Source organism: Camelus ferus, chromosome 11 (assembly GCF_009834535.1).
Source record: "Camelus ferus isolate YT-003-E chromosome 11, BCGSAC_Cfer_1.0, whole genome shotgun sequence".
Classification (NCBI taxonomy): domain Eukaryota; kingdom Metazoa; phylum Chordata; class Mammalia; order Artiodactyla; family Camelidae; genus Camelus; species Camelus ferus.
The window spans coordinates 30,302,058-30,326,443 of record NC_045706.1 but is presented as its reverse complement, the minus strand read 5'-3'; the positions used below and the strand labels follow the sequence as shown (position 1 = coordinate 30,326,443).

The 24,386-nt window shown below is 43.4% G+C and overlaps 1 protein-coding gene across 1 annotated transcript in view; it reads left to right on the top strand.

Moving 5' to 3' along the window:
* The first annotated feature begins 1,190 nt into the window (after positions 1 to 1,190).
* Positions 1,191 to 24,386, top strand: part of LOC116667112 (1-phosphatidylinositol 4,5-bisphosphate phosphodiesterase epsilon-1-like) — a 50,602-nt gene continuing 27,406 nt past the window's right edge. Inside the window, exon 1 of the mRNA XM_032491297.1 lies at positions 1,191 to 1,555. The gene's annotated coding sequence lies outside the window, so the exon portion shown is untranslated. The remainder of the gene's footprint in view (positions 1,556 to 24,386) is intronic.

Below are 24,386 nucleotides of genomic sequence, written 5' to 3'. Positions count from 1 at the left end.
TTGGTGACCTCCTGTGCATTCCTGTTTCAAACCCTCTGGTGCCCTGAAGGCTCAAAGAAGGGGAGGCCACTTTTAAGAGCAAACTGAAAGAAAGGGTCAAACTTGAGCCAGAAGAAAGTATGTGGGAGGAGGTGGTAATGCCCCAGGTAGAAGCTCAGCCTAAGGACAAGTACAGAGTTGGAATGGGAGAAACATCATGCTGGGTGGTGCATATTAACCAGGGCATGTTGGGTTCCTACAGTCACAGGAAGTTAGTCTGGAAGCCAGTAGGGAGCCAAAGAAGTTTTCTGTGCAGATTAAAGTTGTACAAGAGGAAGAATAATATGGCTGTAATAACATGGTTGTGGTGTGAGGGATGATTCAGTGCAAGGAGAGGACAGATAGTAAGGGTAGGGACCACAGGAATTGGTCCTGATTGAATATAGGGGAAGGGGTCAGACCTATGGAAGGGTCTGTCCATTAGAATAGGAAAAGAGCGAGGCGAAAGAGGTTTAGGGGAAAGAGAGGAGGATGATAATTCGATATTTTTTCCAGGTCCCTGGCTCTCCTGACTGCCACTTGGGTATAAAAACCTCCCCAGCAGCTAGGGAAGGCTCCATGCAGAGCCTAGTTTCTGTCAACGGTGAACATCTCCATGTTTGCTTCAGCAACGAAAGAAGCTAGATTTGACGCCCAGGGACTTGAACGGTCACAGCCAAAGGAGTATCTCCTGAGCCTGGCACAGCGCTGAGCACATTATGGTGCTCAATAAATACTTGCTAAGTGAATGACCGAACAGACTGGAGACTTGGTGCTGCCCTTACCAGAGTAACCTTGGTCAAGTAATTGAACCTCCAAGAGCCTCAGTGTCCGTGGGTGTCGAGCAGGGACGGTCCCCCGGCGGACGGTGTGAGAGTAAATTCCCGCGGCCTGAGGTGGACAGAGTTCCCGCCCTCCCCGGAGCTGGGTGACCCCGCCGCGCTCTCACCAGCTTTCACCCGGGCCGTGTTGAGGGGCGGCCCCCGAGGCCGGGACCGGGCGGGGGTCGCGCTGCGGTCGCGCGGCGGGCGGCCAGGGCGGGGGTGGCGGCGGGGTCCGCCCCTCGCGCCCGCCTTCTCGGCGCGCAGCCCGAGGCCGGGGGCGGGCCCGGCTCAGGCCGCTCCCCGCGCTGCCCAGCGGCCCGCGGCGGCGCTCGCGGCCTCTCACCCGGGGCGGGCGAGTTCTGGGAAAGCCCGGCCCAGGGCGGGGGCCCCGCTGCCGCCCGCGCCGCCGTCCGTCCGGGCAGCGTGCACAGCTCGGCGGGCGCGGAGCGAGGGAGCGGCGCCGGGCGGGGGCGCACTCGGCGACGCCGGGCCGGGCGGGCGGCAGATCCCCGGGCGGGAGCGGCGGCGGCGGCGGCGGCGGGCTGCGCGCCCCGGGCTCTGCATCCCGGGCACTTGCCTGGCTCTGCGCGCTCCTGGCACCCGCTCCGCCGCTGACACACAGTAGCGGGGACACCCGACGCCGCTAGCGACGGGCGCGTCCCAGAGAGACGCTGCACTTGGGGACTACGGTGCGACCGGCCAGAAGAGGAAAGGTGAGGAAGCGACTCTGTGGCTCGGTTCCTGAGGCTTGGAGAAGGGGAAAGAGGGGCTTTTAATCTCTGAGTCCTGTAGACCCGCCGAGGGCTGTAGCCTCCCTTCGCGTACCTGGAGGAAGAATGTCCCCCACTCCTCTCCCCAGGGGAGAACTGAGGCAGGCGACTCGCGGGGGGGACACAGGCCAGCCATCACATGGGCTCGAGAACACCCTGTAAGTGCTTCCTTCGCCCTTCAGACGTTTGCCTCAGGTCTCCACTGCATTTTGTGTGTACAGTACAATGAAGAAAAATACAAGCTCTCCCTGAGGCTGTACCTAGCAACAGTATTTCAAGGAAAGTGCTCAAGAGATTGTTCCTGGAGAGATTAGCTACATCAAGTCCTAGAAAATGCAGTATTGGACCTGGTCTCACTCTGACTGGTAACTGGAAGAATGGCTCCATCTTCTTTCTTAACGTCCTCTAACGCTGTGATAATGAATAATCTAGAAGGAAAAGCCCTCCGTTGTGGCTAATGTTAAATGCGCAGTGTAAGCCATGAGACATTTGGTCCAACTGACTCAACTGATTATTCAGTATAAGGAAGATCCATCATTCAGAGATTTAGCAGTGTCATTTTAAAGAGTGAGCTCCCCGAATAGATGTTAAGTAGAATTCACTTGATGGAAAAGTTTTCTTTCCACATGGTTCTTAATATTAGTTGCATCATGCACAGTAGGTCATTTAGATCCCTGCAAGATTAGTACGTTTCTTTGTATTTCTTGTAGGAACCCCTGGTAGGGGTAGTTGGGGCCACTGCCACAGAATGGGCACAGATGAAGCCAAGAGTGCTGCATCCCACCGGGGAGAATTTTTAAGAGCCTGTCTTGAGAGGTGAATGCAGGTGACCCCGTAGATACCTATACAGGTCCCAGGGGCATTGGGAGAGAAGGGGAGGCAGCCCCGTCTTCACAAATACTTTCTGAAGAATGCTTGATGATGATGTCATCAACATCCTTTGCTCTTCCTGAATGTCCTTCCTGCGTGCCCTTCCTGCTCCATTTCACCATTCTAAATCCTAACCATCCTTCAAACTGGGTTTTATTGCCGTTGTGAGACCTTTGCTGATAACCCAGCCCCAAACCTTCCCCGGCCCTCACTCCTGCAGCATTTTTACCTTCAAGGCATTTCTCCTCTCAGCATTCTTTGAGAGTTATTTATGTAGATGTTTCATTTTCCCTACTGAAGGCATTAACTGTGGCTTTCTTGGCACAGTGCTTGTGTCTAGAAGGCCCTCTAAAAATAATTGTGGGTAGGTGTTAAATATTATGACTTTGATTCTTCAATACAAATCTCTCCTTTGGAGAAGCAGATAATGTACTCAAAAAGATTCAGAGAAAAGCATATTTACCAAATTGTCCTCCATTTACAGCCCCACAGGGGAAATTATCCTTTTACCCAGGAACCATGGCTAATAATCGTCTTTGGTCCATGCCTTGGGACTAGGTAAGAGGTGAGATTGAGTTGGAGGGACAGTCTTCCAGTCCTTCTAGTAACATAAGCTCCTTGGATGTGCTCCAAGGTTGACCTGTGTCATTAAAAATTCCGTGCTCGAGTGGGTTGTGGTGAAGCTAGATTCCAATGAAGGTGGTTGGTTTTCTTTTTCTATTTGCAACCGTTCTTAGTCACAGTCTTCTCTGGGCTTTTGTTATATACTTTAAACAATTCATTTGATGTGCTATCTGTTACCTACAAATTTCTAAATGAAGAAAGTGGAAAAGAATTGTGCTTGATGTTTTCTAAAGCAGAGAGCAGGGAATGTTTTCCAGGCCTGGGCAAGAGAAGGTATTTGCACAGAGCAAGGCTGCTCTGCACATGTGTGTGTGTGTGTGTGTGTGTGTGTGTGTGTGTGTGTGTGTGTGTGTGTTGTGTATGTTCACTGTCCCTGCCTTCCGCAGACCTGGCTGAGAAAGCCTGTATAGGACAACAACTGCTTTAGTCTGGGCGCTTTCTTTCTCTGCTTGGGCTCCCTCTGCTGTGGCGAACGGTGGGGGTCAGGGGAACACAACAATTTAGACTTCAAGTTCAGAAGAAGAAGCAGGGAAGCCAGAAAAAGCAGTAACAGCTTAGAGTGTGAATTTGTTTGTCAAGTTGCTTTCCTTCAGACACTTAGTTGAGATCTTGGCATTGAGCAAGTGGGAATTTGGCTGGGGAGAAGGAAGACAGGTGATTGAGGAGCATGGTGTTCCTGTAGGAGGGCTGGGAGGCATTGATGGGGGCCTAGGGAAGCATGTGGCCCAGTTATGTGGGGTCCCCAAGAGGAGAATTGGAGGTGGGGAAGTGGGGAGTAGAGAAAGAAGAAGAAAATAGCAAAGATGCACTTTGCCATGGGCCAACTGCAGGGCTTACAAAGAAAGAGAAAACTATTTAGCATTGTGTGGTCTTCTCTGCTCCCAGGGTACAGAATTCAGGCTTGTTTTTATTAATGCTGTAATTCATCTGTATTATGGCTTAAATAGGCTTTCATGGGCCAGATTGAAACCCAGCCCTCTATAGCTGTGCTGTCCAATATGGTAGCCACAAGCCACATATGGCTATTTATGTTTACATTTAAATTAGTTAGGATTAAATGAAATTAACCACATTTCAGTTGCTCAATGGTTACAAGTTACTAGTGGCTACCATACTGGACAATAAAGACACAGAATGTGTCCATCATCTCAGAAATCCTGCTCTGGAATATTGTTGTAAAGGGTTAATGACTGTTAATCTCCAAGGTACCGATTTCCAATCCAAATTTATTAATAAATTAAACATTTCCCCTACCAAATCTATTTAGATGAAAATAATAGTAGTAGCTAGTGGTGGTAACACTTATACAGGCAGTGTTGTAAGCACTTTAGATCTGTTCATTCATAATCCTAACAACAGCATTAGGTGGTAAGTGCCAGAAATCTATTATCCCTTACCTGTAATTCTAAAATCAAAAAATCTCTCAAAACTGTGAGAGATTTCCAAGTCTGGCTACAAAATTTGGTCTGAGTCAACAGGAGGTTATTAGAGTCTTTATTTTTCTCATCTGGTAAAAACTATTTATACATTTTTATTTCAGAAATAATGGACACGTTTGCTGCAGATCCCACCTACAGTGTTATTTAACATATGGCATATGCCCTGTTTTACCATTACAAAAGCCAGAAAACGTCTGATTTTGCATAAGGACATATGGACCTCCATTACTATGCCCCTTTTGACAATGGAAAAACTGAGGCACTAAAAGTTTATGTCACTTGCATTAAGTCACAGCAAGAAAGTGCCAGGGCCAAGATTCAGTCAGAGCAGGCTGGCTCCAGACTCCATTCCCTTGACCACTGTGCTTTCCTGCATCAGCCTCTGGGCTTATCACCCAAAACAAATGACTGGCCCTTTTCTGGCTTCATGAAGCCAACGAGCTTTAACTCAGCTTAGAAAGTTTCAGACAGGGCTATGGCTAAACTGTTAAGCAGCTGAGGTTTTGAAATGCTATGGATAGTTAAACCACCGTAATTGGTGTGCTTAGCAGTTGTTTAGCTTGCCCTTTCCCACCTTGTGCTAATCACAGTTGGTTCTGAACCATTCACTGTGTAAGAACTGATAGGAAAAGAGGTGGTTCATTGTGGCCATTGGTAAAACTACTAGACCCTTGCTGAAATCTGTGGCATGTGGGGGCTTGTATACTCACAACTGTTGTGGGGAAGGTAGGGGGTGGCTTGGTCCTGATATGTGCTGACTGTTGTGCTGTGGGTAGGGCCGTTCTGGAGGCCAGCTGGGGTTCTGAAACTTCCTGGTTTGGTTTCAGAGGCTCTGGATCAACCTGACTCAGTTGGAAGTCTCTCCCAGGGAGAGTGTGCCTCTCTTCTTTTGGGAGGGTGTCTAGAACCGCAGGGCTGGGGGCAGCACTGGACTTTTCACTTTCTCTCTCCAGCTGGTCCCTTCTTGGCTTTTTGGTCCAAAGCTGCATTTAAAGACATTCTTGAGTAACCCCAGGCTTTCTCCTCTGAATATAAGAAAATGTTCTGACGGCTCCTCCACCTGTGTGGACCTTATAACATGAGGTCTGCAGGGCCCCTGTCTCTCTGTATCCTGGAAGCATGTGCTTCTCCCATGGCGTAGTCTCCAAGGCCCCTGGTGGTCATGGTGCCTCCAGTTATAATAGCTTCAGGTGTAGGGACAAGGCACTCTTGGTCAAATATAAGGGCTCTGGAATCAAATTTACTTGGGTTTGCCACCAACTAGCTGTACAGCCTTAGACAAGTAATTGACCTTTCTGTAAGATAGTAATTTTAAAGGGTTGCTATGAGACCTAAGATAATGCACCTAAAGCACTTTGCATAGTGCCAGGCACATGGTGCTCAAAAAGTTGTCTCCTAATATTGTTGTCTTTTCCCTCTGAGCCTACTTAAGGCTTGCCAGCCTGCAGCTTTAGGCCTTAGAGAGCCATGTGTGGTAGGCTGAATGATGCCAGTGGCCTCCCAAAGTTGTCTAAGTCTTAATCCCAGGGGCCTGTAAATATGTTACTTTACGTGACAAAAGGAATTTTGTGGTTGTGATTAAATTAAAGATTTCGAGACGAGGGAGTTATCCTGGATTACCTGGGTGGGCTCAATCTAATGAAGAGGGTCCTTATAAGAGGGAGGCAAGAGGACCAGTCTGGAGTAGGAGGCAGGGGTAATATGAGGAAGGGGTCAGGAGCCAAGGAATGCAGGCAGCCTCTGGAAGCTGGAACAGGCAAGGAAATGGATTCTTCCCTAGAGCCTCCACAGAGGGAAGGCAGCCCTGCCAACCCATTTTAAGACTTCCGGCCTCCAGAACTATAAGATAACAAATTTGCATTGTTTAAGCCACCGCGTTTGTGGCAATTTGTCACAGCAGCAATAGGAAACTAATAGAGTGTGGAAGGGAAAAAAGAAAGTGGTCAGAAGGGAAGTGAAAGCTGTCAAAATAAGAGACCAATAACAGCCAGCATTTAGTTCAAACTTTGCTCAGTACTGTTCTAAGTCCTTTAGGTGTATCAACCTGCCATCCTCACAACCATCTTCTGAGGAAGGTACTTTTATTATCTGCCTGTCACAAAAGAGGAAACTCAGGCACTGAATTAGGTAACTTGCCCAGGGTTACACAGCCGGTACCGGGTAGAGCTGGGATGTGAATCCACGCAGTCTGGCACTCTTGACTATTACCCACACGACTCCCCAAAGCAGGAATTTCTGATTGAGTGGCCTGTTACTGTACAGAAAGAAAAGGCAGTATTTGAATCAGCAAGAGGGAGGGTGATGTAGTCCCTCTGTACCAGAAAAAAGAAAAGAAAAGAAAAGAAGGAGAAACATGGGCATTGAAGTACTTGGTAAGTTTTTGCCATTCCTATCTCACATAATACGTGTGGACAGCTTGAAGCTGAAGGACGCCGGCTCTGGGAGCAGTTCCTGTGCTGGCCTCCCTCTCGAGTTCCCACCTCTGTTCCTACAGCAGCCCCGCTCACTCACCACAGACTGCTGGCCCCAGTGCCCAGCTGGCTCTGCTTCCCACCTCTGCCTGTTTATTGGATTTGCCTCATTCCTGACTCTCTGCTCCAGCCCCGAATTCAACCTCCTTCTGGCCCCTCAAATGCTCAGACTGGAGATGGTTAGCGTCAGGGTCTGGATGATGAGGTGCCCCTGGGACTGCGGGAGGGTGGGTGGTGATGGTTTCTGCCTTTACCTTTGGTTTAGCTGTGGCTGCTGTTGGTTTTCTAGCCATACTGCTTTTGTCTGTCAAGCACATAATTCAGAGTGATACTGGTTTGGGCCAGTGGTTTTCCAACTGTGTTCTGGGAGCGTTGGGGCCACTGCCAGGTGAGGGAGATGGCAGAAGATGAAGATCTCATCCCTTCACCCTGCTTCTGCTGTGCACCCCTACTCTTACTCATTTTATTTATACAGTGAGGTCCTGCCTTAGATTTGGCATGAAAGGTCACTTTGATTGCTAGAGAGACAGAGAGAAGTTTGAGAAGACCTAAACCCCAAGTTAAGGCATGCTATATATGACCTTTACCTTTAGCCCAAAGACTTGTTTGTGCAAGGAATAGAACTCACTGTAGTTTCTCTAACTGCATTTTACAAGTTTGGATTCTGGAGACAGGTTGCTTAGATTTGTTTACCTGGCTCCACTATTTACATGCAATCTGTATGACCTTGTGCAGAATACTTGTCCTAGTGGGGCCTAAACGTCCTCATTCACATAATGGGAGGGGTAATAGTAGTACCTAATACATGAAATCATTCAGGTAAAGGGTTTAGAACAGTGCCTGATACACAGTAAGAATTAAACAAATACTAGCTCTTAGGCTTGTTTTTATTCCTACCGAGTCTCCCAGTGGGATGGCAGAAGACTCTAGCCTCATCTCTTTACGGGGTTCTGCTCTCCCATGATGCTCTCCCCCAGTGCAGCCAGGAGTCTTCCTTCCATTACTCCTCTCTTGGTCTGGTTGCCACAGAAATGTCCATTGTCCCTGACCACAGGTGACTCTGGTTGCAGTGACTCAAGGCTGCTTTTCATGGATGCACAGCTCTCCCCGAGGTCTCTGAGATCCCACTGCCCCTGCCAGGAAGAGGGTCCCTTCTGCTTTCAGGAGCTGCTGGACAATTGCTCTTTTCCTCCCCTTCCCACCAGCTGTGGGGGCTGGGACGAGAGGGGCAGAGTAGAACTCCAGTCTCCTCCCTGCTTCTTCTCCAGGACTTTGGGTCTATAATCCAAACTCCATACTCTTGCATCCTTTTTCCTCTACCCCTAAGGCTTAAGAAAACGAAACGAAATAAACATATATGGGGCGGCTAAGCTTGACAGGGTTATTGGTCAAACAGTGCTGGCCAGTGCCGTGATCTACTTAGTGGTGGTTGCTGCCGGCTCTGCGGAATGATCTGTTGTGTGGTGGCCCCAATGAAATGTGCTCCATTATAGAAATACTCGAAGGTCTCCTTCAGAGGGGCTGATTATATGTGCACACAGGTTCAAAGCTCTGACAAAATGTGGTTAGCATTTATGTATTTTATTGCTTTGTAGGAACAGCTACATTTTAATAATAAAGCTATAAGACTGCTATATTCGGAGTTAAGGAAGAGGCAAAAGCAAGGAGAGACTATTTTGATGACTTCATTTTAGGTTTAAACTATATAGTATCACTGACTATGGAAAATCCAGAGAATGGAAAAAAAATCATTGGGAAAAGCACATGTGACCAAGTGCGTGCTATACACATCTGGGATTAAAATATCAGATAGCACAGTTTGATTTGGATATCACTGGAGTTAGTTCAAGTTACTGTCATTTCTACAGAAAGTTTCAATTCATTTGTTGTTATTAGTAACACGAACTCAGATTTCACTGATGAACATCTTTTCGCCTGTGGTGTGTTTGCCTGGAGGAATTGAGGCGCCCTCATAGTCTGGTTTGTCAGTCTCAGAGAGGTGGATACAATTCACAGAAGTTAAATGGTTTTGGCATGACATTGTATTCCCTTTTCCCCTCAAAGGCAGAATGAATTTGGATGACTGGGTAGTTGGTCTGCAGTTTTGTTAACTGCTGGGGTCTGAGCAAATTCAGATCCACTTTCTGCTCACTTCTCAGCATGCTAATTAGTTCCTCACTCAGCCTGGCTTACCGTGCCTGTGCCTGAGGTTTTTCTTTCCTTGTGCCTCCGGCAGGGTCTTAAAATCCACAGTGGGAAGGACTGGTAAAGCTCCAGGCAGTTGTGAAAGAAATATGCTCAATTATTATTTGAATCTAAGGGAGGGACTGCTAGAACTTCATGAGCTATGCACAGGAACTACATAAATTTGTGAAAAGAACTCCAAAATACGACTTTCCTGTGCCGTCAATGCAACGGCAGTCAGACCGCCCTGCAGGTTCTCCCAGGACATCTCTTGGATCTAGGATTTTGACTGATTACCCTTTGCTGACTGAGGATGGGCTGGGCCTCACCAGTGCCAAGTCACGGGATGGCTGACAACAGGTGAAGTGTGTTCTCGACTCAGGCAGGCAAGCCCAGATCAAATTAGTTACAGAGGATAAGAGAGTGTGCTTATTTCTAGCCATGTGGCGTATTTCTAATGAATTATCACTATCTAAGCAGTCAAGTCTAGAATATGTCACTTGTTTAGATTATTAGTTTGAAAAATAAAGATTTTTTTAGACAAATACTGTATGTTTTCACTTATATGTGGAATCTAAAAAACAAAAAAAAAATGAACAAATAAAACAGAAACAGACTGACAAATACAGAAAACAAACTAGTGACTACCACATGGGAGAGGGGTAGGGGTAGGGAGAAAATAGGTGAGAGGATTAAGAGGTACAAACTAGCAGTTATAAAATAAATAAGTCACAGGGATGTAATGTACAGCACAGGCAATATCGTCAAAATTTTATAATAATTTTGTATGGTGTGTGCTCTATAAAAATACTGAATCACTATGTTATACACTTGAAACTAATATAATATTGTAAGTCAACTATACCTCAATAAAAATTAATTTAAAAAAGAATTTTTAATCCCAATTTTATCTTAACAACTAAAATTCTACCTTCTATTAATGCAGACATTATGCATGTTTACTTCCTAATTATATGCTATGTCATGTAACAGTGAAAATTGAGGAATCCAATCCCTTTCACTTTTAGAGTTGAAAAAATTGGTCTTCTGAGAGACTGAAGGATTTGACCAAAGCCACCTGGCTGGGAAGCAGCAGAATTGGGACTTTAGTTTGTTTCAAACAAAATTAAGACTATACAGTAGATACATACTGCACGATTTTCAATCCCAGATTCTTTGCCTAACATTCCATTATTAAGGTGTTCTCACACCATTAAATGTTTCCAAACCTTGACTTCAGTGGCTAGATCTCATTCCATCATGTGGTCCCATGGAGGGCTTACCCATTCCCCTCTTGGTGGACATTTAGTTGTTGATCCCCAATTTTTTTCTGTTTAAGTAACTCTCCATTGCCTAGATCTCTAATTCTTTAGCACAGAGTCTTAGAAGTGAAATTACTAGGTCAAAGTGGAGAACTGTTTTAAAGGCTCGAGAGACTTACTGCCAAAATGCCCTCCGAAAAGGTTGCATCAGTTTGCACTTCTAATGATGTGCTAGAGTAGTCTTTCCAGTGGTATATCAACAAGAGATACCAGTCTTTGTACTTCATAGGTTGATTGTGCATTTCCTTTACTTCTGGAAATAAAAAAACATTCATATCTCATCAGTGTGCTTTCTCTTGGTTAATTATTTAATCATGTTCTTTGTCCGTTTGTCTTCTTTTTCTCTGAGACTTCTTAATGAATTAAGAATATTACATCCCTTTATCATATTTTTTGGCAAGTATTTCCTATCGTCATTTGATGCTGTTTTTCTCAACTAGCATTTTTTCCTGATTGCAAAATAATACAAGTTAATTTTGGATAATTTGGAAAATAGAGAAAAGCACAATAAAGGAAAATTCCAAAATCACCTATACTTCTACTACCTAGAGTTATTACTAACATTTGGTTTATGGCTTTCTAGGGTTTTTTTTTTTTCCTATTTTTTTTTCCCAAATTGAGATCATGCTTTCATGTTTTATAACTTTTCACCTAACTTTGTTAATCATACTTAAGCAAATTATATTTATCCAACTATGGGATATTATATATAAATATTAATGAAATATATTTTTGAAATGTGTATCATGTTTCTTAATGTGCAGAAAATTTTAATTTTCATATGGCCAGGTAGGTCTATGTCCTCCCTGGTGATTACTTCCATGGCTTTCAAATTTGTACTCTTTATCTACTTTCTGTGATTAACTCTATTTTTTTAGCTTTTTAGGCTTTTAGTTACATTCAACTTTTCATTTAGAATCAGTTTTTTTGGGTATACATTATGAGTTGAAGACCTAACCTGTATTCTAAATACTTAATTAATTTTCCTTCATAATGTATTTATTTCCTCATATATATGTATATTTCTTGTATAATTTCCCTAACTGATATATTTATTGGGTAGTACTAAACAATTCCTAACTTATTTTGTATATTCTAAGGCAATTTTAGGCCTTAGATATTTAACTGTCAATTCTTGAATAAGTACCATCCTGTTTGTTATTTTAGCCTTATAATACATGTTAATATCATGTAGAGCAACTTATTTCATTATAATTATTAAAATGTTCCTTATGTTTCCTTGCTTATTCTAATAAATTAAATTTTGAGACTAAAAAAATTTTCTGAGCTAATTAATGACTTTTTTTATTGAAGTATAGTCAGCTACAATGTGTCAGTTTCTGGTGTACAGCATAATGTCCCAGTCATGCATATATATACATATATTTATTTTCATATTCTTTTTCATTAAAGGTGATTATAAGATATATTGAATATAGTTACCTGTGTTATACAGAAGAAATTTTTTAATCTAAATTTTGAGACATTTTGTCAAAATTTCAAAAATTCATTAATATCCTGATTGAGATTATAATAAACTTGTATATTAATTTAGGAAGAAGTAATAAGTTTACAGTATTTAATATTTACATACTGGTATGTTTCTTGATTTACGCAAATGTTTTTATATATCTTAGTGAAGTTTTACAGTCTTCATATTAATCATATATTTCTTACTTATTTTTTAAATATGTTTTATGTCTTTTATTTAATCAGCTTAGTTTTTTAGCTGATTCTCCTGAGCTTTCTAGGTAGAGAATGGTATTATCTGCAAATAATGATTATTTCCCTTTTAAGTCAGAAATTTGTACATTAATAACTAAGGGAGGATAATAGACCTTTCAATTTTATTCTTGATTTTAATGGAAATGCTTTTCATATTCATAATGCTTTCTATCCTCGTGTGATGTTGCCTATGGTTTAAAATAGTTTAAATGACTTTGAGGAAGTAATGTCATATCCATAGATCTATTTTTTTTTCTCAATGAAAGTGAGTTGAATTTTGTTAAAAGCCGAAAAGATAATCTTTGAGATGACTGTGTGCTTTTTTTCACATTTGACCAACTGCTATGTTATGTTAACAAGTTTCCCATCATTATACCATGTTTGCAATCTTGTTGTGACAGTTTATTATCATTGTGTTAATGAATTCTGTCTATAAAATAGAGATTAATCTAGACCCTATTTAGATTTTACTTTGTATTTTTTAAAATTAGTATTTAGCCATGATCATCAAAGACTGGTATTAAAATTCTCTTGTGGCTCCTGAGTCTGCATAGATTGAATTCCAGGAGACCCCCTGTGTTTCCTGGAAGTGACAGGGGCAGCAGCAGATGTGGTGAGGAGCTGGAGACACTGCTCATGTGGGAGAGGGAAGGAGGGTACATTGCACACCGTGGACTGGTTAATTGGGGGCTCTTCCTCTGAGGTGAAAATACAATGCCTCTTTTTTTTTTTAATTGGGACACTCTTTTCTTTGCATGCCTCATAAGATAGGCAGAATTGGAGCTCTGCTATTAGAAGGTTCACACCATCCGTAAGGATTCCAGATGCTGAATGTAGACCTCAGTCCTTTTCTGGACTGATGGAATGTTAAGTAGCAATGCAGCAAACCTGAAAGACAAGCTTAGAATCTAGTAGTACTCAGATTCATTGTCAAGTCTTAGTTTAGGTGAAAGGTTTAAAAAAAAAATATGTCCCTAAGGCATATAGGAAGGAAGAGAGAAAGCAGCTATAAAATTTAAAAATATTAAATGGCAAGTACTCTAAGTGTGCATTTGACAGCTGTAAGACTGAGAAAGTGACCCGAAGATTTACCTACATTGTGGGTGTCTTTGTGGAGAAGTTGAGGAGAAGCTGAACTAAGAAGTAAGGAGGTGATTGGTTGGCTCTTCTCATTCTTCCTACTTACATGTCTGTCGCCCCTTACTCCCTATTTTGTTTTCTTTTCTACAACTTTGTTTTTTCCCCAACCTCCTTTTCTCATCCATTCAACTCTCAGACCTTCAGCAGTCCGTCTGAGTCCCTCCCTGTGTCAGGCACTATGCTGGCTGGTGGGGGATGCCTGTGAGCAAGATACCCACGGCTACTGCCTACCTGTGCTTACCTGAGCCAGGTGATGATGCAGGTGAGAAGCTGACAATTTCTGTAATTTGTGAAACAAGATGTTACTAACTCTCTCCCTTTCTCAGGATTTCAGACATTTGCTTATTTATGGAAGGGTAGTATAAAGCATCATGAATGATGAATCATTTATAAATTGTAAAATTAGACACTTTTGTTAAAGGGGCTTAGTTAAAACTCTGTGACTTGACTCGTGGGAAGGAGGTGTCTATTTCTGCTGCTTGGTGTTTTCTCAAGAAAAACGTTTTCATCCTTGCTTCTTCCCTTCTGAAGGAATTTCCTTTCAACTTGAAGAATTCTGGAAGCAAGGGCTGCTGGGACTGAAGAAGGCAGCATATTCTAAGAAATAGAGTAGAAAGCACAAGGAGAGGCAAGGAGTGCTCACCTTGACCAGCTCTATTGTGCAGAGGCTCAGGGGGAAACTTGGGAGAGTGCCCAGGACGTTGGTTGCTGTTGTATTGAGGAAGGCATTCAGGTTCATCTGGAGTAACCAGTTCACATAAATGTGCTGCTATTGGTTTATTACATTTTTTGAAATTGAGTACTATTGGTTGGTTCTGTAAAGAGGATGTTGACTGCATTCCTGATGTCATACCCAGAATTTGCCATCAAAGATCTATAAGTCTGATTCCAGAGACAGGGCACAAATACCTGAAATTTTCAATGTCCTTACCAAGAAATGGCTGAGTCTCTGAAATTTTCAATGTCCTTACCAAGAAACGGCTGAGTCTCTGAAATTTTCAATGTCCTTACCAAGAAACGGCTGAGTCTCTGAAATTTTCAGTGTCCTTACCAAGAAACGGCTGAGTCTCTGAAATTTTCAATGTCCTTACCAAGAAACGGCTGTCTCTGGCCAGCTGTTAAATGGCTTGAGTCCAGGAGAGGGAGCTCTGGGCTGGAGTTTTCTGAAACATAGAGAAGGCTTGAAGGAAGCAGGGTGTGTCTTGCTGGAAAGGATAGAAAGATATTTCTGCTTGGGAAGAAGTGAAGCCATCCTTAGAAGTCTTGTTCACAGGAAAGCATTAGTTGGCCAGGTAGGCAGGGTCTCCCTTGAGGCTTTCTCTTTCCTGTTTACCCCAGATATGTGTTGTGGATCCTTAGAGTAAATACATCTCCTTGAGTTGTTTCACCTTTACATCAATGATTCCAGATCTTTCTGTGGCCCATGTTTCACTCCTGAACTGCAGAGCTGTATATCCAGCTACCTGTGAGACATCTCCCCAGAACTCATGTCTCACGTTGAACTCAGTCTTTTCCCAAACCTGCTTCTCCCACATTCCCCAATGCAGTGAACAGAGCATTTATCGACCCACTTAACAGAGGCCAGAAACCTCAGCTCTCCAAGGACTCACGGCACCTGCTACCTTCCATTTCTGTGTCTGTCTTTCCCAATAAAGCATATGCTCCATGGCACCCCCTTCTGGGATCTCCAGGCCCAGCACAGTACTGAGCCTGTGACAAAGGTGCTCCACACGTATATGTTGACTGAATGTACAAATTGAACGTCCTGTCCATCTACCCTTTCAGTGCCTCTCTAGCCAGGCAGACCCCAGTTTGAAATCCTGCTTTGCTCTTTACTGACTGGGTCACCTTAATGGAGCTATTTTTTAAAATTTTATTTTGAGATTTTTAATTAATAACATAATTTATATATCATTATTAATTATCTATAACTATGTAATTATTAATAATATAATTAATAATAGCATAACATTTAATAATACAAATTTAATATATGTACAGATTAAGTTTTTAAAATCTCACTATGCATCAGTTTCTGAATCTGTAAAATGGACTTAGTAATGGTGCCTACCTCATAGATTTGGGGCAAACTAAATGTAACAAAGCATGTAAAACATGTTTGATACATAGTAGAGTCTTTACTGTTAGAAGACAGGTTTGAAGCTAGACTGTCAAAGCCCCTCAGTGCAGAGTAAGTGGTGTGTGCTGTATCTATTAGAAGGTGAGGATCCATGAAGCGTTCTGACCGTGTGGCAGAAAAAAACATGAGCTGTGGGATAAACAGACGTGTGTACAAATTGAAACTTTACCACTTAATAGCTGTAGATTTTTCACAAATTACCTAGTCATTGTAAACCTCAGGGTTTTTTTTTTTTTTTAAACCTCTAAAATTAAGATAACAATACCTCATACCAGGAATTGTTGTCAGGTGTAAATGAGGTGGTATATGAAAAGCGTCTGACACTAATTTTTTTTTAAGTTGCTTTCTTTCCTCCAGTGATAAGCTCTGGGTTCCCTTGGAAAGAGATCTATAGTCCAGAGGCTTGTCTTTGGCTCAGCCCAGTTTAATGTTTTTGTCAGATACTTGGATGAAGGCATACAGCCTTCTTTCCCAAATTTGTAGATGACTCAAAGTTGGGAAAATAGCTAATACAATAGGTGATGGAATGGAGGCTCAAAATGTCCTCGACAGGCTGGAATGTTTGTCCTTCATCAAATGGGAAGTCAGGCATCAGGCAGATGGGTCAAAGCAGGCAGTTGGGGGCAAGGAGACCATTCAAAAGGTGATTCCACTAGTCCAGGTGCAGATGGAAAGGATCTGAACTAGGGTGGTGTCAGTGGCAACAGAAGGGAGTTAACAGTCAGGAAGAACTTTTTAGAAAAATCATCAAAATAAGACAAATAACTAGGTAGACATGTGGATTAAAGGGCTAATGATGACTGGGAAGTTTGCTTTCTGAGTTCCTGGAGAAGAGGACATGTCAGTTAATAGAAGGAGGAAGTTAGGTAGAAGAAATGAATTAGAGAGAGAAGGGAGGACAGGAGTCTGGTTTTGTACATGGGGTGTTGGCTGTATCCAACAGGAAGTTGGAAAGTCAGGACTGTAGCTCGTGGGAGCGGCTGTGTCTGGAAAGAGGCATTTGGGAGTCATCTACATAGAGGTGATAGTTGAAGCTGGGGGTGGGAGGGGATGAGATGGCCAAGGAGTGGCCAGTGCTATTCAGAATCATTAGCATTGTTGGCTCTAACTTGAGATAAGGAAGATAAACAAACCCTTGCCCAGGGAACTAGTTCTGCTGCCTTCCATGGGTTCTTTAACACATTAAAGCAAAGTATTACAGGATGAGAATTCTCATATAGTAATCTCAGATTTTAAAAAGATTATGTTTTTGATTTATTTTTAATTACACAAGTAATATGTGACTACATTTTTAAAAATTTATTTGTTTTTTAATTTATTAAACTATAGTTGACTTACACGTGAATACGTTCTTGATTGTGAAGAGTGTAAACACTGCAGATAAAGTAAAAGCCCCCATTAATCCCTACCCATACCCAATTCTACTTTCTTTTTCAGAAGTATTCACTGTTCTTAGTTTGGTAGGTGTTCTTATAAATGTATTTCTATGCATTTATATAGTTGTACACACACACATGCATATAAAGATATACTTTGGGTTTTGTGTGTGTTGTTTTGTTTTATATAAGTGGCTCCTAACATGTTTTGTCCTTTATTTTTATCTTAAAAAATTAAACGATATACTCTGGAGCTCTTTGCAGGTAAATGTATCTAGATCTAAGTCATAAAAATGAAAAAAAATCTGTTTTCCTAGGTACGAATGTACTGTTTATTTAATCATTCCCTTATGGAAGGAATCTACCTTGTTTCCAGTTTTTTTCATCTGGCCATCTTTCAGGTATTTACTGCTCACAGTGGGTAGGAGACTGCCCAGCAGAAACTAGGATACGTTGGTAATAGTAAGGCAGAAGCTGGCAGGCTATCGGGGCAATGAGAAGCACGTAAGGAAGATGGCAGGCAGAAAGTGCTACTTCTTTAAGTTGCCACATGCTATGGTGGTTTAGGGGAAAGAGGCCTTATTCCTTGTGAGGATTCAGAAGTAGATGAGAGAGGCTGAGCTCTTTGGGTTTTGCAGGATGGAAACACGGCTGGATGATTAAGCTGTGCTCTGTGGCCTGTTGGTGCCCCAGTCTCATCACCCTCCAGGGATCAACTACTGTTATGCTATTGTCCATATGACAAGGAATTTCTGTGTTAGGCTCAGCCACTTGCTGTGTTCAACCTTGCCAAGACCCTCTCTGCCTTAAGCTGGAGGAGCTGGAAGTAGTGGGGAGAAAGGGAAAAGGTGAATATGTGCTAATGAGATGAGGGCTTTGGAGTGATTGGTTTGGGGAGGGATGGGTCGGGTTTGAGAACATTTTTCTTTTTGCAAATATCATCAAAATGAATATAACAGAGTTTTAACTCCTCCCTGGGGGCCCCTGAAAATATATCCCCCAGTGAGAAACTGGTACATTGTTCCCTTTCTTCTTGAGTGTATGGGATTTGGGGATTTCTTGGGTGTAAGGAATCTGGGAAAGGAAAGGAAGGAGAACCCTCTTCTGTACATGATTTATCCCAACCCAACCATTTTCTCTCCACCACCACCCCCTCTTTTCCCGTCTCTTTCTCTCTCTGGTTTTCCTGCCTTTGATGCTCGGAATCATATCACATCTCATGAGCAAATTTAGGGGATATGGATCTTATATAAAATGCCAGGGCCCTAATTTTCCTTCTTTTCACTTCTGCTGCCTTCACCCAGGGCTCAGAGGAGATTCCACTTTGGCTCAAAGGCACGGAGTCATGCTGGTTCTTCTTTCTCCTCTTCCCTCTGTTCAGCACTGACTCAGCAGCTGCGAAGCTCTGCCAGGCTGTTAGGACACGGCACCATCCCAGGGTGAGGCTGCCGAGAGCTGGGCTTCGCAGGCAGCCCCGAATCAATGACGTAGGCAGCCAGCGTCCTCCAGCACGTGCGACAAGTCTGGCTGGGACATTTTTTCCCTCGGAGTCTTTCTCCAGTTCCTCAAGCCTAGCCCCGCCCAACCCAAGTCCTCCCTGCTTGCAGCACAGTGAAGTCTGGTTGATCTTTTTCATTTCACCTGTTTCTACTCCCGGTCAAGCCAGACCGGCCCTCTGGGTTGCTGGACCAGTGAGTGGGCCCATCTCCGCAAGGCCTCCATGAGCATGTGTCTGGAACAGCTCTGATCTGCTGCCTGCGGGAGTGTGGCTGCCACCCACTTCTCTGGGTACATCTCCCAGCCCACTTTTCCCTGCTCTGTCCCAGACCTGTCCCCTGGCACACTGGACACTCCAGCAATAAATGCCCACTGCATTCATGACTAGGAGCTTCCTAAACACAATACGCGGTCTTTCTATTCTGTGCCTCACCTGGGGCTGCCTCCCTTCCCCATTCCTCTTTCTCTGTACTGTAAATTCAGTTTAGGTGTCAGTCACTCTAGAAGGCTTCCCCTGGGCTGGATTCACCTCATCGATTTTGCATTTCGATTGTTTCTGTGTCCTCTACTCCACTGTGACAATCTCCATCACCTCTCTGTCCCTAGGGCTGAGCCCAGGACCTGGAATAGACTGGAGCTCAGTTCGTGCTTGTTGAACCTGACTGACATGGGGCAGGAAGCATCTTTGTGCTTCTTCTTCTCAGTTTGCCCTCCTGGCAGGTCTCTGACTTCCTATGTACCATCTCGTTACTTGAGCCCCACTAGAGAGAAAACCCACCGAGAGGCCTCGCCTTGTCATACGTAATTGGGTTGCATTGTGTTGGATGGTCTGCAGGGTGGGACATCATCATTATTCGATTCCAGACAAGTTTCTGTCTAGGAGGAGTGGGAGAGAGAGGAGGGGCACGCTGAAGTGCCAGGGTTGTGGAGGAGGCCCCTTGAAGTGCTCAGGGCCTCATGAACTGCCTTTCCCCCCGTGCGCAATAACCCCACATCGTGTGTGGAGTCTTTCCTTTTAAAGCACCTTGGCACACCTGATCTCATTTGACCTTTCCTACAGATTACCTTGGGAGGTGGAACTGATTAGACACAGTGAAGCAAATGAGGCTGATTCACTTATTTATTCTACAAATATTTACTGAGTTCCTGTTATGTCTCCAGTGAGGGAATATGGCAGTAAACAAAACCAGCACATTCCCAGCTGTCAGGAAATTCTGGTTCTAGTTGGGTGATGCCAACAAGTAACTCGTATACAAATGAGTAATAAATAGAATTCCCAGTAATGGTAAGCACTAAGAAGACAATCAGGCAGGGTAGTATTACAGAAAGGGGTGAGTTGGGGGGAGGAGGGGCCACTTTAGAGCAGGCGAAGCCTTTCTGAGGAGATGACATCTGAGCTGAAATCCAAACGGTGAGAAGGAACAGGCCAGGTGACACCTGAGGGAGGCGGGTTGACTCGCGGAGAGTCCAGGGTGGAGCGGGCGCTGGAGCCCTGAAGCAGGCCTTTTCCTCAACGTCCCTTGACCTGCTCTCTTCCCTCCTGTGTCCATGGATGCTCATGAGTATGTCCGGGGCAAACTGGGCAAGCAGGGGAGGAGGTGTACTTAAGCGTGCCGGGCAGTCTCACTGAATGTGAGCCCTGAGTGTGCACAGCCAGCCCAAAGCCGAGGAGGGACCGCCTGGGTGCCAACCTTCTCCACCTTTCATCTCTCAGTCATCCCTTCCTCAAGGGATCCATCCCTTAGGAGCAAACCTCACCTCTTTCCACATCAGCAGGAAAGGGTGTCAGAGACACTTTGTACAAGACAACTGAGAGTTGGCCATCCTGCCATTTTTTGGTATGTGTGCTAAAATACATATACTGTGAAATTTACCATTCTAACCAATTTTAATTGTACTGTTCAGTGGCGTTAAGTACATCCACATTATTGCACAGCCACCACAAGCATCCATCTCCAGAACTTTTTATCATCCCAAGCTGACACTCGGTATCTATCCAACAATAACTCCTGCCACTTTTTAAAAAGCCCCAATGGATCATGGATAATGAGGAACCAAATGCCATTCTCCCAAAGCCTTTCCCCGAAGGGGTTTAGTCCCCTCTGTTAATGTGGTATCTCTCAGTGTAGTCTGAAGACAGCTGGCGCCAGAATTGCCCGATTTGGGGGAGCAGGGGAAAAGTGCCTGCTACAATGCAGGTCTCCCCCTCCTTCCTGAACTAGAATCTCTTGACTAGCACTCAAGCCAGTGGGTTTGAACAAAGTCCCCTGCAGAATTCTGATCCTGATGTAAATGTGAGAATCACTGGTTTCAGCCTCATGGGAGGAACACGTGAGTTAAAATATGAGCCAGGGCAGAAAAAGCCTGCTAGGGGAGGTAGCTGTGTGGGTTCTGTTCTGCTTCATCAGAAACTGGGCAAGTGCCTTAATCTCTCTAAACCTCGGTTTTCTTATCTCTCTCATTTGGAGCTTGTGATCGTAGCATGTTCCTCACGGCAGTCACTGTGAAGACTGAATAAGATGATACACGAGGCGCTCGGATCGGTGCCTTGTGTGGAGATCTCAGATCTCGACGTGGCATAGGGGTGGTGAGGTCACCCAAGTAGTTATGTATTTTTAAGGAGTTACAGATAAAGTGGACTAAACTTCACTATTTCAAAAGTGCTTTCTTTTTAGCTGTCCCACTGCAGGAAAACAACCAAGGGTATCAGTCAGGACAGGAAAAAAGAAAAAAAAATGTACCTGCAGTAATTGAATGTTTTTCCTGAAAAATCTTTTCAGAGATGGATCTGTGTGGAGAAGTTCCTGAGAGAAATGGTCAGGTCTAATCACCAGCAGTGATGCAGGTAGTGCGTAGCTGTGGGAAATGTAAAGAAAATGAGACTCTGGTGCCTGTCCCCAATACTTACCACCACCCTACTTGGGGACAAGGGCGGTTAAGGTTATCTAAAGAATGGAGGGCTCTAGAAGGTTGGCAGTAGTTTGAGAGTGAGGCTGGCAGTCACTGTTCAGAAAAGCTTCCTGAATAGGATGTGGCTCTGCAGAAAGGAAGGTAGGGGGTCTAGGGAGTGATGAGCAGGATGCAGAAATGGGGTGAATAGGCAGGTTCAGGGAACCATGGCTGAGGTGGATGTCAAATTAGTGAGTTGGAGAGGCTAGTATAGAGCACACCACCCTCAGACCTGGCTCTGTTTGGCCGAGTTTAATATCATGCAGTATCACTTAAACCTAGCAAGTAGCCTGTTAATACATTTCAATTAGACCCAGTAGCTTTGTGGACCATCTATATTCAGTTTCTAGGAGAGGATCTGGCACACAGTAGGTGTTCAGAAAAAATTTGTTGAATAAGTGAATGAATGAGTCATACTCTGTGGTTGACCAGCCGTTGGAGGAAAGTTTGAGCAATCTGGAAGTTGTTCTAGGAAGTTGTTGCCCAGGAATAGGGCATTGTTTACAAATAAGTAAAACAAGTGAAGTGATGCATAATTTCAGTGGGGGGTGGGCACAGCATGTGATTTTCCATGATCTTCTCCTTTTTAAAATAAGATTTAGAACACTGGGAAAGAGATTGCAGATGTTTATATAGATTTCATTATGTCCCAAAGTTATTCTTTTAGACAATACAGTATGAAACAAGAGAAGCAGGATAAAAATGATACAAACAGTATAATTTCAGTTCCATTAAAAAAGTATGTTCATGGGAGGGGGAACTGGGAAGAAGTCATAACAAAATTAGGCCTTACCTAATGATCTTACCTTATCTTTCCTACTTTATACGTATCAGACTTTTTTTCCCAGATTTTCTACAGTAAATGTGTATTACTTTTATAATCAGAAAAATATAACCTGTTATTTGTTCAACAGTTAGTATAGAATGTGGTGCAACATGCTTACCTGCTTTGTTTTCTTATCCCTGGCACTCATCATGAAGATCACAACCGATATTTGAAATAATGACACAATGATAACAAAAATGAACTTCACCTTACCAAGTATAGTACTGTCTGTGTTGTGTATGCAGCGGAAGTACTGAGGAGCCCACACCATCCAGATGCTGCCGTTGGCCGTACGGCAGCTCCTTGCTTCCACCTGCGTATCCCTCAGCCTCCCTGGGTACCACGCCCACTCGCTCCGCTATCAGAGGCTCAGGAAATGGCGAGAAGGCTGGTAATGCCCGTCAGAGCAGCCTTGCTTGCTTCAGATTGTGGACTTAACAAACAGCTCTGTACTTGGGGTTACACTGCCCTAAAAAATAGCAGAAGTGCCTAGGTACTGGCCTACAGATCAAACAAGTTAAGAAAACAACAACAGCAGAACCCCCAAAACTTGTTCATATCATTTTTTTCAATCAGGTAAAAAGTATGAATAATATTGTTTCTTCCTTTTGGACGATGACTTCTCAGTGGTAAATCAGAGGCACAGCTAAAGTGAACTTCGAGTTTTAACGAGGTGTTCTATTTGTATTTTCAACTCCACCGAAAACAAGTGCCATTAGGATGATATCAACTGTTTGAGTCAGTTGTTGGCTTGGGCTCCCACCCAGAATTTGATGTCATTAGCGGCATCCGTGAGGAACAGAAAGAATTTTGAAGCTTGTTGACCTGAAGACCCTTCATTGGTGCTGGTGTTAAATATAATGTAAATATAAAAATGAAAATGGCCATCTTATGCATTAAGTTCATGGTTTTAAAATACTTTCCATCTGCTAGGGCTTTGTTGGGGAACCTCTATGAAACTGGAGAGTTATTTAGTCTGGAAAATGTTTTGGTCAGTGTGATGATGAAATGTAGGCTAGGTATCAGATGTAGGGGACCCAGGAAAAAGGGAGGGCAGAAAGCACAGCCGTGAAGAAAAGAGTTTGCAGGAACTGAATCATATCTTATTGTGATTAAATCAGGATCGTTTTACTGAGAGGCTGTAATGTGAGAATGTGTTAGGGTATTAGAGCTGTTCTATTATGTTTATCTCGTCCAGAGAGAGTTAGTTTTCATCACATGTATTTTTAATTCTTTGGAAAGACAATTACATTAATTGAGGAATGACTTGTTTGGAAAAAAAAACATTTAGTGAATGGTAGTGTATTGATGTTGCCTAGCTATCAATTAATTAAAAATTGCTTATAACATGAGCTGTAGGTCCCCCAGCTAAATGGTGGCTGTTGGCTGTTTGGAGAAGCCCATGATATTTTTGATACATTGGTTGGGTAATGCAGGGCCTTCAAGGAATCAGCTCTGGGTCCTTTTGATTTTTCTCCTCCTCTTCATTGCATAGCTTTCAAAATGTGCTGCCTTGACCTGGTATGAGAACTTCCCAGCCTCTGTCCGGGATGGCCTACTGCTTACGCTGCAGTTAGGTTTAGCAAGGGCAGAGTAGTCCCCATGTGCCATCCACACCATGACCTTCCATCCCATCTCCAGGACAAGACTCCCTCTCTCCTCCGTTTTCTCCCTGGTCTCACTTTCCAGGGCAGAGTCCTCTTTCTTTTTTTGTTTTCCTTAATTGAAGTATAGTCGGTTTACAATGTTGTGTTAATTTCTGGTGTACAGAATACTGATTCAGTTATACATGTACATACACATATATACATATATATATATATATTCCTTTTCATAAACTTCTTCATTATAGGCTATTACAAGTTACTGAATGTAATTCCCTGTGCTATACAGTAGGACCTTGTAGTTTATCTATTTTATATATAATAGTTAGAAGCTGCAAATCCCAAACTCCCAATTTATCCCCCCCCACTTCCCCTGTGGTAACCGTAAGTTTGTTTTCTATGTCTGTGAACCTGTTTCTGTTTTGTAAATAAGTTTATTTGTGTCATTTTTTTAGATTCCACATATAAGTGATATCATATGGTATTTTCTTTCTCTTTCTGGCTTACTTCACTTAATATGATGATCTCCATGTCCATCCATATTGCTGCAAATGGCATTATTTTATTCTTTTTATGGCTGAATAGTATTCCATTGTATAAATATACC